Genomic DNA, 20,000 nt, shown 5'->3' with positions numbered 1-20,000 from the left:
CACACACACACAAATGCTTGAATGTTATGTCTAACGACAACAAATACTATGTCTTTAAGACCGTTTGACTAGGGTGTGGGGTATATTATTGGAAACTTTCAACGTTTATCAGCAAACCACCAGAATGTTGGTATCTTTCAAGGATTTTATGTTACGCATCACAAGACATTTAGCGGCTCTTTTGGGTACTTCAGATTATCACAAGTGGCGGCAGGTAGCCTAGTGGTTAGAGCAGCAGGTAGCCTAGTGGTTGGAGCAGCAGGTAGCCTAATGGTTAGAGAGACAGGTAGCCTAGTGGTTAGAGGGGCAAGCTAGTCTAGTGGTTAGAGACAGGTAGCCTAGTGGTTAGAGCAGCAGGTAGCCTAGTGGTTAGAGAGACAGGTAGCCTAGTGGTTAGAGAGACAGGTAGCCTAGTGGTTAGAGAGGCAGGTAGCCTAGTGGTTAGAGAGGCAGGTAGCCTAGTGGTTAGAGAGACAGGTAGCCTAGTGGTTAGAGAGGCAGGTAGCCTAGTGGTTAGAGCAGCAAGTAGCCTAGTGGTTAGAGCAGCAGGTAGCCTAGTGGTTAGAGCAGCAAGTAGCCTAGTGGTTAGAGCAGCAAGTATCCTAGTGGTTAGAGCAGCAGGTAGCCTAGTGGTTAGAGCAGCAAGTAGCCTAGTGGTTAGAGCAGCAAGTAGCCTAGTGGTTAGAGCAGCAGGTAGCCTAGTGGTTAGATCAGCAAGTAGCCTAGTGGTTAGAGCAGCAGGTAGCCTAGTGGTTAGAGCAGCAGGTAGCCTAGTGGTTAGATAGGCAGGTAGCCTAGTGGTTAGAGAGACAGGTAGCCTAGTGGTTAGAGAGTCAGGTAGTCTAGTGGTTAGAGCAGCAGGTAGCCTAGTGGTTAGAGCAGCAGGTAGCCTAGTGGTTAGAGAGGTAGGTAGCCTAGTGGTTTGAGAGGCATGTAGCCTAGCTGTTAGAGAAGCAGGTAACCTAGTGATTAGAGAGGCAGGTTACCTAGTGGTTACAGAGGCAGGTAGCCTAGTGGTTAGAGAGACAGGTAGCCTAGTGGTTAGAGAGACAGGTAGCCTAGTGGTTAGAGAGACAGGTAGCCTAGTGGTTAGAGAGACAGGTAGCCTAGTGGTTAGAGAGGCAGGTAGCCTAGTGGTTAGAGAGGCAGGTAGCCTAGTGGTTAGAGAGACAGGTAGCCTAGTGGTTAGAGAGACAGGTAGCCTAGTGGTTAGAGAGGCAGGTAGCCTAGTGGTTAGAGAGGCAGGTAGCCTAGTGGTTAGAGAGGCAGGTAGCCTAGTGATTAGAGCAGCAGGTAGCCTAGTGGTTAGAGCAGCAGGTAGCCTAGTGGTTAGAGAGGCAGGTAGCCTAGTGGTTAGAGAGGCAGGTAGCCTAGTGGTTAGAGAGGCAGGTAGCCTAGTGGTTAGAGAGGCAGGTAGCCTAGTGGTTAGAGAGGCAGGTAGCCTAGTGGTTAGAGAGACAGGTAGCCTAGTGGTTAGAGAGGCAGGTAGCCTAGTGATTAGAGCAGCAGGTAGCCTAGTGGTTAGAGCAGCAGGTAGCCTAGTGGTTAGAGAGGCAGGTAGCCTAGTGGTTAGAGAGGCAGGTAGCCTAGTGGTTAGAGAGGCAGGTAGCCTAGTCGTTAGCATGTTGGATCAGTAACCCAAAGGTTGCTGGGTCATATCACCGAGTTGACACAGTAAAATCTGTTGTTCTGCCCCTGAACAAGGCAGTGAACCCATTGTTCCCCTGTCGGCCGTCATTGTGAATTAGAGTTGGTTCATAACTGACTTGACTACTTCATCCTACCCCCTCCTTTTTCGAACATTCTGTTAAAAATCGCGCAACTTTTCAGTGTCCTGCTACTCATGCCAGGAATATAGTATATGCATATGATTAGTATGTGTGGATAGAAAACACTCTGAAGTTTCTAAAACTGGTTAAATCACGGCTGTTACTATAACAGATTGTGTGTTTCATCGAAAAGCGCAAGAAAAACTGCTCACTGAAAGCTAAAAATAATATCCATGCGTCACTTTCATGGATTGTTAAAAAATCCATGAAATTAATTATGGACCTGCATGCAATTCCTACAGATTCCACACGATGTCGCCATTGTCGTCATTTTCCGGGGAGTTTTTTGTTGGTAAATCCAACTAACTGGATTCCATTTCTTCTGGTCCCCGCCAGGATGTTTTGAAGTGCACATTTTCAGCCATTGAATTGAAGACGAGGAGCTATTGAATACACATCGCCCTGTAATCATTTTGATAGATTATAAACGTTTACTAATACCTAAAGTTGGATTACAAAAGTATTTCGAAGTGTTTTGTGAAAGTTTATCGTCGACTTTTTTAATTTAAAAAAATGACGCTGCGTTTTAAAACAATGTTTTTTTCTGAATTACACAGCTTCCATAGATAGCTATTTTGGGTATATATGGACCGATTTAATCGAAAAAAAGACCCAATAGTGATGTTTATGGGGCATATAGGAGTCCCAAGAAAGAAGCTCGTCAAAGGTAATGAATGTTTTATATTTTATTTCTGCGTTTTGTGTAGCGCCGGCTACGCTAAATCTTTGTTTACGTCGCATTCAGGCATTTTGGGGTGTTGCATGCTATCAGATAATAGCTTCTCATGCTTTCGCCGAAAAGCATTTTAAAAATCTGACTTGTTGGCTAGATTCACAACGAGTGTAGCTTTAATTCAATACCCTGCATGTGTATTTTGATGAATGTTTGAGTTTTAACGAGTACATTTAGCATTTAGCGTAGCGCATTTGCATTTCCAGGTGCATACTTGAGACGTCTGCGCCTCAAGTAGGAGCAAGAAGTTAATTAAAGAAAATCACGTTATTATCTCTGGACATTTCATGTGACAAATATTAAATCATGAATTAACATGATAAAAAAATATATATGAAATGACAAAAGTTATAAGACATTATGATAAATATAAACCATCAACTTAGTGAATACCATTGGGGTTTATCACGAGGTTTTTAACTTAGTGAATACCATTGGTGTTTATCATGAGGGTTTCAGCTTAGTGAATACCATTGGTGTTTAATATGAGGGTTTCAGCTTAGTGAATACCATTGGTGTTTAATATGAGGGTTTCAGCTTAGTGAATACCATTGGGGTTTAATATGAGGGTTTCAACTTAGTGAATACCATTGGTGTTTAATATGAGGGTTTCAACTTAGTGAATACCATTGGTGTTTAATATGAGGGTTTCAGCTTAGTGAATACCATTGGTGTTTAATATGAGGGTTTCAACTTAGTGAATACCATTGGTGTTTAATATGAGGGTTTCAGCTTAGTGAATACCATTGGTGTTTATCACGAGGGTTTCAACTTAGTGAATACCATTGGTGTTTAATATGAGGGTTTCAGCTTAGTGAATACCATTGGTGTTTAATATGAGGGTTTCAGCTTAGTGAATACCATTGGTGTTTAATATGAGGGTTTCAACTTAGTGAATACCATTGGTGTTTAATATGAGGGTTTCAACTTAGTGAATACCATTGGTGTTTAATATGAGGGTTTCAGCTTAGTGAATACCATTGGTGTTTAATATGAGGGTTTCAGCTTAGTGAATACCATTGGGGTTTAATATGAGGGTTTCAACTTAGTGAATACCATTGGTGTTTATCATGAGGGTTTCAGCTTAGTGAATACCATTGGTGTTTAATATGAGGGTATCAGCTTAGTGAATACCATTGGTGTTTAATATGAGGGTTTCAGCTTAGTGAATACCATTGGTGTTTATCGCGAGGGTTTCAGCTTAGTGAATACCATTGGTGTGGAATTGTTTTAAGACGATCATACCGTGGATCGTTTAGCTTTTGGATGTGGAATGTTGCCATTGCTGATTAGATGCGTTTTTCTTTAATATGGCTTGAATCATATATTCTGTCTACCAGAAACTCACAGACAAAATGAATATTATCGTTTGGACTCACCTACTCATTCAAGGGTTTGTCTTTATTTTTAATATTTTCTACATTGTAGAATAATCAAAACTATGACATAAAACATATGGAATCATGTAGTAACCAAAAAAGTGTTAAACAAATCTCAATATATGTAATACTTTAGATTCTTCAAAGTGGCCGCCCTTTACCTTGATGACTGTTTCCCCTGGAGCTGCAGGGGATTGAATAAGGGTGATGGAGTCCTTTATCTGGCTATGGAGCTGTCCCTCTTTCTCTCAACCTCATCCCTCCCTCCCCCTCCCTCACTCCCATCACACCCACTTCCTCCCCTCTCCTCTCAGCTCAGGCTGATCACTCCCATCACACCCACTTCCTCCCCTCTCCTCTCAGCTCAGGCTGATCACTCCCATCACACCCACTTCCTCCCCTCTCCTCTCAGCTCAGGCTGATCACTCCCATCACACCCACTTCCTCCCCTCTCCTCTCAGCTCAGGCTGATCACTCCCATCACATCAACTTCCTCCCCTCTCCTCTCCGCTCAGGCTGATCACTCCCATCACATCAACTTCCTCCCCTTTCTCTCAGCTCAGGCTCATCACTCGTATCACATCAACTTCCTCCCTTCTCCTCTCAGCTCAGGCTGATCACTCCCATCACATCAACTTCCTCTCCTTCTCCTCTCAGCTCAGGCTGATCACTCCCATCACATCAACTTCCTCTCCTTCTCCTCTCAGCTCAGGCTGATCACTCCCATCACATCAACTTCCTCTCCTTCTCCTCTCAGCTCAGGCTGATCACTCCCATCGCATCAACTTCCTCCCTTTTCTCTCAGCTCAGGCTGATCACTCCCATCACTACCTTCCCTGTCCTTTCACCCACATCTATACAAATATCTGAGATGGGGTGACACAGGCCTTGAGAGCTAATTTGAGTTCTGATTGGGTTATACTGAGTCCTAGTCCTGAGCTTGGGGTTAACTACTACTAACTATTTTTCAATCTTAACCCTCAAAGGTCTTACCCAACATCTTTACAGTCAAACAAACCTGTGACTCAACATTCACTCATCTGAACAAAACCTCATGAACTTCTAGAGCAGACGTAGGGTTTTGCTGTGTGTTGTCCATAACGATCAGTGTTTCAGCCTGGAAAGCATTATTCCTGTCCTCTACTGTTTGTTCACGTACTGTTGACAGAGGAGGAACCATGCAGGTAGAACGATGCCAACTCACACCGACACTCTGATGTACCACATGATAACATGCGCTGTGTGTGAGTGTGCGTGTGTGTGCGCGTGAGAACGAGAGTGACTGTATGTGTGTGTGCATGCGTGTGTGTGAACGTGTGTGAGTGTTTGTGTGTGCGAGTGAGCGAGCGAGTGTGCGTGAGCGTGTGTGTGTGTGCGTGTGTGTGTGTGTGTGTGTGTGTGTGTGTGTGTGTGTGTGTGTGTGTGTGTGTGTGTGTGTGTGTGTGTGTGTGTGTGTGTGTGTGTGTGGAGGATGGAGAGAGATTCATCAGGATTGGTAATTCTTTTGACAGACTTCCAAGGAGTCGTGTGGAAAGAAGAGCCCTGGGCCAAATGCAATAGCTCACATATGAACAGAACACAACACACACCATGTCCTTTGGCACGGGTATCAGAGAGAGGGCAACAGGACCATTTAACACAACAGAAGGAACAGAACAGGGGAACTATCTTTCAATAACTCACAGAAAATCTGCTGAAATCATGAGGCCTTGTGCTTTTGTCCTTGGAGAATGCTAAGGGTCGGCTTTCCACCGAGAGATGGAGGAGAAGCCTTATTCAGTTGTTCTGAAGATCTACACATTGAGAAAAAAAGTGATATCTAGAACCTGAAAGGGTTCTTCAGCTGTCAAAACAGGAAAACGCTTTGAGAAAAGGCCTTTTTTCAAAGGCTCCAGGTAGAACCCTTTTTGGTTCTAGGTAGAACCCTTTTTGGTTCCAGGTAGAACCCTTTTTGGTTCTAGGTAGAACCCTTTTTGGTTCTAGGTAGAACCTATTTTGATTACAGGTAGAACAGTTTTTGGTGTACTCAGACAGTGACTCTCCACCTAAAGACTCGAGTCAACTGATGAATCTGTGAAATTCTCCCCAGTAGTAGTATGACACAGTGACATCACTCCTCTAGACTAGTATATCTAGTAGTAGTAGTATGACACAGTGACATCACTCCTCTTGACTAGTATATCTAGTAGTAGTAGTATGACACAGTGACATCACTCCTCTAGACGAGTATATCTAGTAGTAGTAGTATGACACAGTGACATCACTCCTCTAGACTAGTATATCTAGTAGTAGTATGACACAGTGACATCACTCCTCTAGACTAGTATATCTAGTAGTAGTAGTATGACACAGTGACATCACTCCTCTAGACGAGTATATCTAGTAGTAGTATGACACAGTGACATCACTCCTCTATACTAGTATATCTAGTAGTAGTATGACACAGTGACATCACTCCTCTAGACTAGTATATCTAGTAGTACTATGACACAGTGACATCACTCCTCTAGACTAGTATATCTAGTAGTACTATGACACAGACACAGTGACATCACTCCTCTAGACTGGTATATCTAGTAGTAGTTTGACACAGTGACATCACTCCTCTAGACTAGTATATCTAGAAGTAGTATGACACAGTGACATCACTCCTCTAGACTAGTATATCTAGTAGTAGTATGACACAGTGACATCACTCCTCTAGACTAGTATATATAGTAGTAGTATGACACAGTGACATCACTCCTCTAGACTAGTATATCTAGTAGTAGTATGACACAGTGACATCACTCCTCTAGACTAGTATATCTAGTAGTAGTATGACACAGTGACATCACTCCTCTAGACTAGTATATCTAGTAGTAGTATGACACAGTGACATAACTCCTCTAGACTAGTATATCTAGTTGTAGTAGTATGACACAGTGACATCACTCCTCTAGACTAGTATATCTAGTAGTAGTTTGACACAGTGACATCACTCCTCTAGACTAGTATATCTAGTAGTAGTATGACACAGTGACATCACTCCTCTAGACTAGTATATCTAGTAGTAGTATGACACAGACACAGTGACATCACTCCTCTAGACTAGTATATCTAGTAGTAGTATAACACAGTGACATCACTCCTCTAGACCAGTATATCTAGTAGTATGACACAGTGACATCACTCCTCTAGGCTAGTATATCTAGTAGTAGTAGTATGACACAGTGACATCACTCCTCTAGACTAGTATATCTAGTAGCAGTAGTATGACACAGTGACATCACTCCTCTAGACTAGTATATCTAGTAGTACTATGACACAGACACAGTGACATCACTCCTCTAGACTAGTATATCTAGTAGTAGTTTGACACAGTGACATCACTCCTCTAGACTAGTATATCTAGAAGTAGTATGACACAGTGACATCACTCCTCTAGACTAGTATATCTAGTAGTAGTATGACACAGACACAGTGACATCACTCCTCTAGACTAGTATATCTAGTAGTAGTAGTATGACACAGTGACATCACTCCTCTAGACTAGTATATCTAGCAGTAGTAGTATGACACAGTGACATAACTCCTCTAGACTAGTATATCTAGCAGTAGTAGTATGACACAGTGACATCACTCCTCTAGACTAGTATATCTAGTAGTAATATGACACAGTGACATCACTCCTCTAGACTAGTATATCTAGTAGTAGTAGTATGACACAGTGACATCACTCCTCTAGACTAGTATATCTAGTAGTAGTAGTTTGACACAGTGACATCACTCCTCTAGACTAGTATATCTAGTAGTAGTATGACACAGTGACATCACTCCTCTAGACTAGTATATCTAGTAGTAGTAGTATGACACAGTGACATCACTCCTCTAGACTAGTATATCTAGTAGTAATATGACACAGTGACATCACTCCTCTAGACCAGTATATCTAGTAGTATGACACAGTGACATCACTCCTCTAGACTAGTATATCTAGTAGTAGTATGACACAGTGACATCACTCCTCTAGACTAGTATATCTAGTAGTAGTAGTTTGACACAGTGACATCACTCCTCTAGACTAGTATATCTAGTAGTAATATGACACAGTGACATCACTCCTCTAGACTAGTATATCTAGAAGTAGTATGACACAGTGACATCACTCCTCTAGACTAGTATATATAGTAGTAGTATGACACAGTGACATCACTCCTCTAGACTAGTATATCTAGTAGTAGTAGTATGACACAGTGACATCACTCCTCTAGACTAGTATATCTAGTAGTAGTATGACACAGTGACATCACTCCTCTAGACTAGTATATCTAGTAGTAGTAGTATGACACAGTGACATCACTCCTCTAGACTAGTATATCTAGTAGTAGTATAACACAGTGACATCACTCCTCTAGACTAGTATATCTAGCAGTAGTAGTATGACACAGTGACATCACTCCTCTAGACTAGTATATCTAGTAGTAATATGACACAGTGACATCACTCCTCTAGACTAGTATATCTAGTAGCAGTAGTATGACACAGTGACATCACTCCTCTAGACTAGTATATCCAGTAGTAGTATGACACAGTGACATCACTCCACTAGACTAGTATATCTAGTAGTAATATGACACAGTGACATCACTCCTCTAGACTAGTATATCTAGTAGTAGTATAACACAGTGACATCACTCCTCTAGACTAGTATATCTAGTAGTAGTAGTATGACACAGTGACATCACTCCTCTAGACTAGTATATCTAGAAGTAGTATGACACAGTGACATCACTCCTCTAGACTAGTATATCTAGTAGTAGTATGACACAGTGACATCACTCCTCTAGACTAGTATATCTAGTAGTAGTAGTATGACACAGTGACATCACTCCTCTAGACTAGTATATCTAGTAGTAGTAGTATGACACAGTGACATCACTCCTCTAGACTAGTATATCTAGTAGTAATATGACACAGTGACATAACTCCTCTAGACTAGTATATCTAGTAGTAGTAGTATGACACAGTGACATCACTCCTCTAGACTAGTATATCTAGTTGTAGTATGACACAGTGACATCACTCCTCTAGACTAGTATATCTAGTAGTAGTATGACACAGTGACATCACTCCTCTAGACTAGTATATCTAGTAGTAATATGACACAGTGACATCACTCCTCTAGACTAGTATATCTAGTAGTAGTAGTATGACACAGTGACATCACTCCTCTAGACTAGTATATCTAGTAGTAGTAGTATGACAAAGTGACATCACTCCTCTAGACTAGTATATCTAGTAGTAGTATGACACAGTGACATCACTCCTCTAGACTAGTATATCTAGTAGTAGTAGTATGACACAGTGACATCCCTCCTCTAGACTAGTATATCTAGTAGTAGTAGTATGACACAGTGACATCACTCCTCTAGACCAGTATATCTAGTAGTAGTATGACACAGTGACATCACTCCTCTAGACTAGTATATCTAGTAGTAGTATGACACAGTGACATCACTCCTCTAGACTAGTATATCTAGTAGTAGTAGTATGACACAGTGACATCCCTCCTCTAGACTAGTATATCTAGTAGTTGTATGACAGTGACATCACTCCTCTAGACTAGTATATCTAGTAGTAGTAGTATGACACAGTGACATCACTCCTCTAGACTAGTATATCTAGTAGTAGTAGTATGACACAGTGACATCACTCCTCTAGACTAGTATATCTAGCAGTAGTAGTATGACACAGTGACATCACTCCTCTAGACTAGTATATCTAGTAGTAGTATGACACAGTGACATCACTCCTCTAGACTAGTATATCTAGCAGTAGTAGTATGACACAGTGACATCACTCCTCTAGACTAGTATATCTAGTAGTAGTATGACACAGTGACATCACTCCTCTAGACTAGTATATCTAGTAGTAGTATGACACAGTGACATCACTCCTCTAGACTAGTATATCTAGTAGTAGTAGTATGACACAGTGACATCCCTCCTCTAGACTAGTATATCTAGTAGTTGTATGACAGTGACATCACTCCTCTAGACTAGTAAATCTAGTAGTAGTAGTATGACACAGTGACATCACTCCTCTAGACTAGTATATCTAGTAGTAGTAGTATGACACAGTGACATCACTCCTCTAGACTAGTATATCTAGTAGTAGTAGTATGACACAGTGACATCACTCCTCTAGACTAGTATATCTAGTAGTAGTAGTATGACACAGTGACATCACTCCTCTAGACTAGTATATCTAGTAGTAGTATGACACAGTGACATCACTCCTCTAGACTAGTATATCTAGTAGTAGTAGTATGACACAGTGACATCACTCCTCTAGACTAGTATATCTAGTAGCAGTAGTATGACACAGTGACATCACTCCTCTAGACTAGTATATCTAGTAGTAGTATGACACAGTGACATCACTCCTCTAGACTAGTATATCTAGTAGTAATATGACACAGTGACATCACTCCTCTAGACGAGTATATCTAGTAGTAGTATGACACAGTGACATCACTCCTCTAGACTAGTATATCTAGTAGTAGTATGACACAGTGACATCACTCCTCTAGACTAGTATATATAGTAGTAGTATGACACAGTGACATCACTCCTCTAGACTAGTATATCTAGTAGTAGTAGTATGACACAGTGACATCACTCCTCTAGACCAGTATATCTAGTAGTAGTATGACACAGTGACATCACTCCTCTAGACTAGTATATATAGTAGTAGTATGACACAGTGACATAACTCCTCTAGACTAGTATATCTAGTAGTAGTAGTATGACACAGTGACATCACTCCTCTAGACTAGTATATCTAGTAGCAGTATAACACAGTGACATCACTCCTCTAGACTAGTATATCTAGTAGTAGTATGACACAGTGACATCACTCCTCTAGACTAGTATATCTAGTAGTAGTATGACACAGTGACATCACTCCTCTAGACTAGTATATCTAGTTGTAGTATGACACAGTGACATCACTCCTCTAGACTAGTATATATAGTAGTAGTATGACACAGTGACATCACTCCTCTAGACTAGTATATCTAGCAGTAATATGACACAGTGACATCACTCCACTAGACTAGTATATCTAGAAGTAGTATGACACAGTGACATCACTCCTCTAGACTAGTATATCTAGTAGTAGTATAACACAGTGACATCACTCCTCTAGACCAGTATATCTAGTAGTATGACACAGTGACATCACTCCTCTAGACTAGTATATCTAGTAGTAGTATGACACAGTGACATCACTCCTCTAGACCAGTATATCTAGTAGTATGACACAGTGACATCACTCCTCTAGACTAGTATATCTAGTAGTAGTATGACACAGTGACATCACTCCTCTAGACTAGTATATCTAGTAGCAGTAGTATGACACAGTGACATCACTCCTCTAGACTAGTATATCTAGTCGCAGTATAACACAGTGACATCACACCTCTAGACTAGTATATCTAGTAGTAGTATGACACAGTGACATCACTCCTCTAGACTAGTATATCTAGTAGCAGTAGTATGACACAGTGACATCACACCTCTAGACTAGTATATCTAGTCGCAGTATAACACAGACAGAGTGAAAATCATCCGTTGCTGTACAACTGTGTTTCACACGCAGTTTTTCTTGTGGATCCTCTTGTTCCTGTTCAGCACCTACTGTACTTTAGGAACATAACACCTCATCACACATCAAACACTCTCTTCACAGTGTGTGTGTTTATGTGTGTGTGTGTTTGTGCCTAAGGTAAAACGTCTGAGAAAGGAAAGGTAACTCTCCACTGAATACGTGTACATCACTCCTGATACCAGGCGGGTAGCCTAGTTGTTAGAGAGCAAGGTAGCTCTCCACTGAATACGTGTACATCACTCCTGATACCAGGCGGGTAGCCTAGTTGTTAGAGAGGAAGGTAGCTCTCCACTGAATACGTGTACATCACTCCTGATACCTGATGCAGTTCAACAGCTGCACCATCGAGAGCATCCTGACTGGTCACTGAATACGTGTACATAACGCCTGACACCTGATGAAGTTCAACAGCTGCACCATCGAGAACTGGTTGCATCACCACCTTGTATGGCAACTGCTTAGAGTCCAACCACAAGACACTGGTACTACAGAGAGTAGTGTAAACCACCCATACATCGCTGGGGCCAAGCTTCCTACCATCCAGGAACTCTATACCAGGTGGTGTCAGAGGAAGGCCTTAAAAAGTGTCAAAGACTCCTGCCAACCTAGTCATGGACTGTTCTCTCTGGTAGCCTAGTGGTTAGAGAGGCAGGTAGCCTAGTGGTTAGAGAGGCAGATAGCCTAGTGATTAGAGAGGCAGGTAGCCTAGTGGTTAGAGAGGCAGGTAGCCTAGTAGTTAGAGAGGCAGGTAGCCTAGTGGTTAAAGAGGCAGACAGAGAGAACGAGAGACAGGGAGAGAGAGAGAGAGACAGAGAGAGAGACAGCGAGAGAGACAGAGAGAGAGAGAGAGACAGAGAGAGACACACACACAGAGAGAGAAAGAGAGACAGAGAGAGAGACAGAGATTGAGAGAGAAATGGTGGGAAGTTGACATCAGTGAGAGACAGAGACAGAGAGAGAGAGAGACAGAGAGATTGAGAGAGAAATGGTAGGAAGTTGACATCAGTGAGAGAGACAGAGAGACAGAGAAATGGTGGGAAGTTGACATCAGTGAGAGACAGAGAGAGACAGAGAGAGACAGACAGAAAGAGAAATGGTGGGAAGTTGACATCAGTGACATCAGAGATCTTAGATATTTTCCCTTTTAGCTCTTTAATTGCCTTTCACAGTTTCTTTCCTTTAAAGTCATTTTTCTGTCTCAAACTCACTCCTGTCACCCTCATCAGACATCAGAAGAACCTCGTTTAAAGTTAGTGAGAGCGACTGAAGTCGTACCAAGTCCTACCAAGCACACGGTAAAATACGTTTGATTTATTCTCTGCCACATATTTTCAGTCTTTCTTTCTTTTTTAAATCTCTCCATTTCTTTTCATTTCTTTTCCATTTTATCTTCCTACTCTGTGTCCCTGTGACATTTACCTCATTAAAGGAATCACGAAGTACCTGTCGTTTGGGACGAGAGTTCTGAAGTTCTAACGACGAGTTCCGGAACACGTTATGCTAATTAACGCGTTGTTTTACATCTGAAAGCAGCAAACTTCACGCTGTGAGATTAGTTTTGCAAGTCAAAGTTCTTTACACAGTGAAAGTGCAGGGCCTTACTAGGTCGGAGTTTGCAATATTGTTGCCTTTTGATATATAGTACCGTACTTGGTAGGTCAATGAATAAGGGTGTGTCACAAAATGACATATCTATTTCCTTACATAGTGCACTACTTTGACCAGAGCCCTATGGGCCCAACCAAAACAAACCTGCGTTCAAATGCTGTTTGAAAGTATTCAGATATCTTTTCATTTGAAAAGTAGTGTTTGGAAATAAACTGACTCAACTAAAGGACCGTGAGTTTACCCAGGTATTTGGAAATAGGATTTGAAATAAGTGTTTAAAAATCCTCTTCAATACAATTTGTCAAACTATTTGTTGTTTTCAAAGTAACTATTCAAATGCTCCAGAAATAGCCATTTTTGTTTTGACTGTGGATTTGAAAATGTTGCAATAAACATAAGTATTTTAAATAACAACGAGTCAAGTTTTATCCAGGTTTGTGTTGAACGTTGTGCATTATATCAGTTTATCTCACATAAGAACTATCCACTCAGTTCACTGATGAGACACATACACATGAACAAACGAATGCACACACACACACACACACACACACACACACACACACACAAACCCATACACACACACAAACACACACACAAACACACACACCCACACACACACACACACACACACACACTCTCACTCTCTCACACTCACACACACACACACACTGCCCTCTCTCTACTCTCCTCTTCTAACCTATGCGAGAGAGAAAGAGCCCACGTCTTGATAATTGGTTTGCAGCAGTAACTGTCTGTTCTGGAGCTGGCTAAGGGAGAGAGGCACTAAGAATGTGCTGTAAATTACCCTGCATTACAATATCTTAGTCATTACCATTCATTACACTATCTTGGTATTTTACAGTTCATTACACAATATTGGTTATTACCCTTCATTACTCTATCTTGGTCTTTATCCTTCATTCCACTACCTTAGTTATTACACTATCTTGGTTAGTATCCTTTAAACTATATTGGTTATTAACCTTCATTACATTATCTTGGTCATTACCCTGCATTGCACTATATTACACTAATCACTACACCATCTTGGTCATTACCCTGCATTCCACTATATTACACTAATCACTACACCATCTTGGTCATGACAACAGGCCATCTTGGTCATGACAACAGGCAATCTTGGCCATGACAACAGGCCATCTTGGTCATTACCCTGCATTGCACTATATTACACTAATCACTACACCATCTTGGTCATGACAACAGGCCATCTTGGTCATGACAACAGGCCATCTTGGCCATGACAACAGGCCATCTTGGTCATTACCCTGCATTGCACTATATTACACTAATCACTACACCATCTTGGTCATGACAACAGGCCACCTTGGTCATGACAACAGGCCATCTTGGTCATGACAACAGGCCACCTTGGTCATGACAACAGGCCATCTTGGTCATGACAACAGGCCACCTTGGTCATGACAACCGGCCATCTTGGTCATGACAACAGGCCATCTTGGTCATGACAACAGGCCACCTTGGTCATGACAACAGGCCATCTTGGTCATGACAACAGGCCATCTTGGTCATGACAACCGGCTATCTTGGTCATGACAACCGGCTATCTTGGTCATGACAACAGGCCATCTTGGTCATGACAACAGGCCATCTTGGTAATGACAACCGGCCATCTTGGTAATGACAACCGGCTATCTTGGTCATGACAACCGGCTATCTTGGTCATGACAACAGGCCATCTTGGTCATGACAACAGGCCATCTTGGTCATGACAACAGGCCATCTTGGTCATGACAACAGGCCATCTTGGTCATGACAACAGGCCATCTTGGTCATGACAACAGGTCATCTTGGTCATGACAACAGGCCACCTTGGTCATGACAACAGGCCACCTTGGTCATGACAACAGGTCATCTTGGTCATGACAACAGGCCATCTTGGTCATGACAACCGGCTATCTTGGTCATGACAACAGGCCATCTTGGTCATGACAACAGGCCATCTTGGTCATGACAACCGGCTATCTTGGTCATGACAACAGGCCATCTTGGTCATGACAACAGGCCATCTTGGTCATGACAACCGGCTATCTTGGTCATGACAACAGGCCATCTTGGTCATGACAACCGGCTATCTTGGTCATGACAACAGCTTATGCTGCTGTAAAACATCTTTGTGTGTAACAATGTCACAATGCATGGACATCAGCAGGTATCTATTTGGGCCTCACACAGATACACACAGACAGGCAGACACACACCCGTTTTGACTCCCCATTCCACGTCCTGCAGGCTCTAGGTGATGTTGATGATTGTCCAGTCATGTGGTCATGTGCTATAAAGACCTCCTGATGCAGAATATCTGGCTTTCTAATGTTGAACCTTTATTTAACTAGTAAAGTCAGTTTCAAGAACAAATCCTTATTTACAATGACAGACTAGGAACAGTGGGGTTAACTGCTTTGTTCAGGGGCAGAACAACACATTTTTCCTTGTCAGCTCGGGGATTTGATCGTGTAACCTTTTGGTTACTAGTCCAACGCTCTAACTACTAGTCTACCTGCCTCTCTAACCACTAGTCTACCTGCCTCTATAACCACTAGGCTACCTGCCTCTCTAACTACTAGTCTACCTGCCTCTCTAACTACTAGTCTACCTGTCTCTCTAACTACTAGTCTACCTGCCTCTCTAACCACTAGTCTACCTGCCTCTATAACCACTAGGCTACCTGCCTCTCTAACCACTAGGCTACATGCCTCTCTAACCACTAGGCTACATGCCTCTCTAACCACTAGACCACTAGTCTACCTGCCGCTCTACCCACTAGGCTGCCTGCCTCTCTAACCACTAGGCTACCTGTCTCTCTAACCACTAGACTACCTGTCTCTCTAACCACTAGTCTACCTGCCGCTCTACCCACTAGGCTGCCTGCCTCTCTAACCACTAGGCTACCTGCCTCTCTAACCACTAGGCTGCCTGTCTCTCTAACCACTAGACTACCTGTCTCTCTAACCACTAGTCTACCTGCCGCTCTACCCACTAGGCTGCCTGCCTCTCTAACCACTAGGCTACCTGCCTCTCTAACCACTAGGCTGCCTGCCTCTCTAACCACTAGGCTACCTGCCTCTCTAACCACTAGGCTACCTGCCTCTCTAACCACTAGGCTACCTGCCTCTCTAACCACTAGGCTACCTGCCTCTCTAACCACTAGGCTACCTGCCTCTCTGACCACTAGGCTGCCTGCCTCTCTAACCACTAGGCTACCTGTCTCTCTAACCACTAGGCTACCTGCCTCTCTATCCACTAGGCTGCCTGCCTCTCTAACCACTAGGCTACCTGCCTCTCTAACCACTAGGCTACCTGCCTCTCTAACCACTAGGCTACCTGCCTCTCTAACCACTAGGCTACCTGCCTCTCTAACCACTAGGCTGCCTGCCTCTCTAACCACTAGGCTGCCTGCCTCTCTAGCCACTAGACTACCTGCCGCTCTACCCACTAGGCTACCTGTCTCTCTAACCACTAGACTACCTGCCGCTCTACCCACTAGGCTACATGCCTCTCTAACCACTAGACCACTAGACTACCTGCCTCTCTAACCACTAGACTACCTGCCTCTCTAACCACTAGGCTACCTGCCTCTCTAACCACTAGGCTACCTGCCTAGTAGGCGCTCTACCCACTAGGCTACCTACCTAGAAGGCGCTCTACACACTAGGCTACATGCCACTCTAACCACTAGGCTACCTGCCTAGTAGGCGCTCTACCCACTAGGCTACCTGCCTAGTAGGCGCTCTACCCACTAGGCTACATGCCGCTCTAACCACTAGGCTACCTGCCTAGTAGGCGCTCTAACCACCAGGCTACCTGCCGCTCTAGCCACTAGGCTACCTGCCTAGTAGGCACTCTAACCACTAGGCTACCTGCCTCTCTAACCACTAGGCTACCTGCCTAGTAGGCACTCTAACCACTAGGCTACCTGCCTAGTAGGCACTCTAACCACTAGGCTACCTGCCTAGTAGGCGCTCTAACCACCAGGCTACCTGCCTAGTAGGCACTCTAACCACTAGGCTACCTGCCTAGTAGGCGCTCTAACCACCAGGCTACCTTCTAGTTGAAGTCTAGTAGTAATTGTAATCAGAGGGCTGATATAAACACTATGCTGCCAGTCTCTCTAACCACCAGGCTACCTTCTAGTTGAAGTCTAGTAGTAATTGTAATCAGAGGGCTGATATAAACACTATGCTGCCAGTCTCTCTAACCACCAGGCTACCTGCCTCTCTAACCACTAGGTTAACTTCTAGTTGAAGTCTAGTAGAAATTGTAATCAGAGGGCTGATATAAACACTATGCTGCCAGTCTCTCTAACCACTAGGTTACCTTCTAGTTGAAGTCTAGTAGTAATTGTAATCAGAGGGCTGATATAAACACTATGCTGCCAGTCTCTCTAACCACCAGGCTACCTTCTAGTTGAAGTCTAGTAGTAATTGTAATCAGAGGGCTGATATAAACACTATGCTGCCAGTCTCTCTAACCACCAGGCTACCTGCTAGTTGAAGTCTAGTAGTAATTGTAATCAGAGGGCTGATATAACCACTATGCTGCCAGTCTCTCTAACCACCAGGCTACCTTCTAGTTGAAGTCTAGTAGTAATTGTAATCAGAGGGCTGATATAACCACTATGCTGCCAGTCTCTCTAACCACCAGGCTACCTTCTAGTTGAAGTCTAGTAGTAATTGTAATCAGAGGGCTGATATAACCACTATGCTGCCAGTCTCTCTAACCACCAGGCTACCTTCTAGTTGAAGTCTAGTAGTAATTGTAATCAGAGGGCTGATATAACCACTATGCTGCCAGTCTCTCTAACCACCAGGCTACCTTCTAGTTGAAGTCTAGTAGTAATTGTAATCAGAGGGCTGATATAACCACTATGCTGCCAGTCTCTCTAACCACCAGGCTACCTTCTAGTTGAAGTCTAGTAGTAATTGTAATCAGAGGGCTGATATAAACACTATGCTGCCAGTCTCTCTAACCACCAGGCTACCTTCTAGTTGAAGTCTAGTAGTAATTGTAATCAGAGGGCTGATATAACCACTATGCTGCCAGTCTCTCTAACCACCAGGCTACCTTCTAGTTGAAGTCTAGTAGTAATTGTAATCAGAGGGCTGATATAACCACTATGCTGCCAGTCTCTCTAACCACCAGGCTACCTTCTAGTTGAAGTCTAGTAGTAATTGTAATCAGAGGGCTGATATAACCACTATGCTGCCAGTCTCTCTAACCACCAGGCTACCTTCTAGTTGAAGTCTAGTAGTAATTGTAATCAGAGGGCTGATATAAACACTATGCTGCCAGTCTCTCTAACCACCAGGCTACCTTCTAGTTGAAGTCTAGTAGTAATTGTAATCAGAGGGCTGATATAACCACTATGCTGCCAGTCTCTCTAACCACCAGGCTACCTTCTAGTTGAAGTCTAGTAGTAATTGTAATCAGAGGGCTGATATAACCACTATGCTGCCAGTCTCTCTAACCACCAGGCTACCTTCTAGTTGAAGTCTAGTAGTAATTGTAATCAGAGGGCTGATATAACCACTATGCTGCCAGTCTCTCTAACCACCAGGCTACCTTCTAGTTGAAGTCTAGTAGTAATTGTAATCAGAGGGCTGATATAAACACTATGCTGCCAGTCTCTCTAACCACCAGGCTACCTTCTAGTTGAAGTCTAGTAGTAATTGTAATCAGAGGGCTGATATAACCACTATGCTGCCAGTCTCTCTAACCACCAGGCTACCTTCTAGTTGAAGTCTAGTAGTAATTGTAATCAGAGGGCTGATATAACCACTATGCTGCCAGTCTCTCTAACCACCAGGCTACCTTCTAGTTGAAGTCTAGTAGTAATTGTAATCAGAGGGCTGATATAACCACTATGCTGCCAGTCTCTCTAACCACCAGGCTACCTTCTAGTTGAAGTCTAGTAGTAATTGTAATCAGAGGGCTGATATAACCACTATGCTGCCAGTCTCTCTAACCACCAGGCTACCTTCTAGTTGAAGTCTAGTAGTAATTGTAATCAGAGGGCTGATATAACCACTATGCTGCCAGTCTCTCTAACCACCAGGCTACCTTCTAGTTGAAGTCTAGTAGTAATTGTAATCAGAGGGCTGATATAACCACTATGCTGCCAGTCTCTCTAACCACCAGGCTACCTTCTAGTTGAAGTCTAGTAGTAATTGTAATCAGAGGGCTGATATAACCACTATGCTGCCAGTCTCTCTAACCACCAGGCTACCTTCTAGTTGAAGTCTAGTAGTAATTGTAATCAGAGGGCTGATATAAACACTATGCTGCCAGTCTCTCTAACCACCAGGCTACCTTCTAGTTGAAGTCTAGTAGTAATTGTAATCAGAGGGCTGATATAACCACTATGCTGCCAGTCTCTCTAACCACCAGGCTACCTTCTAGTTGAAGTCTAGTAGTAATTGTAATCAGAGGGCTGATATAACCACTATGCTGCCAGTCTCTCTAACCACCAGGCTACCTTCTAGTTGAAGTCTAGTAGTAATTGTAATCAGAGGGCTGATATAAACACTATGCTGCCAGTCTCTCTAACCACCAGGCTACCTTCTAGTTGAAGTCTAGTAGTAATTGTAATCAGAGGGCTGATATAACCACTATGCTGCCAGTCTCTCTAACCACCAGGCTACCTTCTAGTTGAAGTCTAGTAGTAATTGTAATCAGAGGGCTGATATAACCACTATGCTGCCAGTCTCTCTAACCACCAGGCTACCTTCTAGTTGAAGTCTAGTAGTAATTGTA

Source organism: Oncorhynchus clarkii, chromosome 10 (assembly GCF_045791955.1).
Source record: "Oncorhynchus clarkii lewisi isolate Uvic-CL-2024 chromosome 10, UVic_Ocla_1.0, whole genome shotgun sequence".
NCBI lineage: Eukaryota > Metazoa > Chordata > Actinopteri > Salmoniformes > Salmonidae > Oncorhynchus > Oncorhynchus clarkii.
This window is presented reverse-complemented; position numbering follows the sequence as displayed.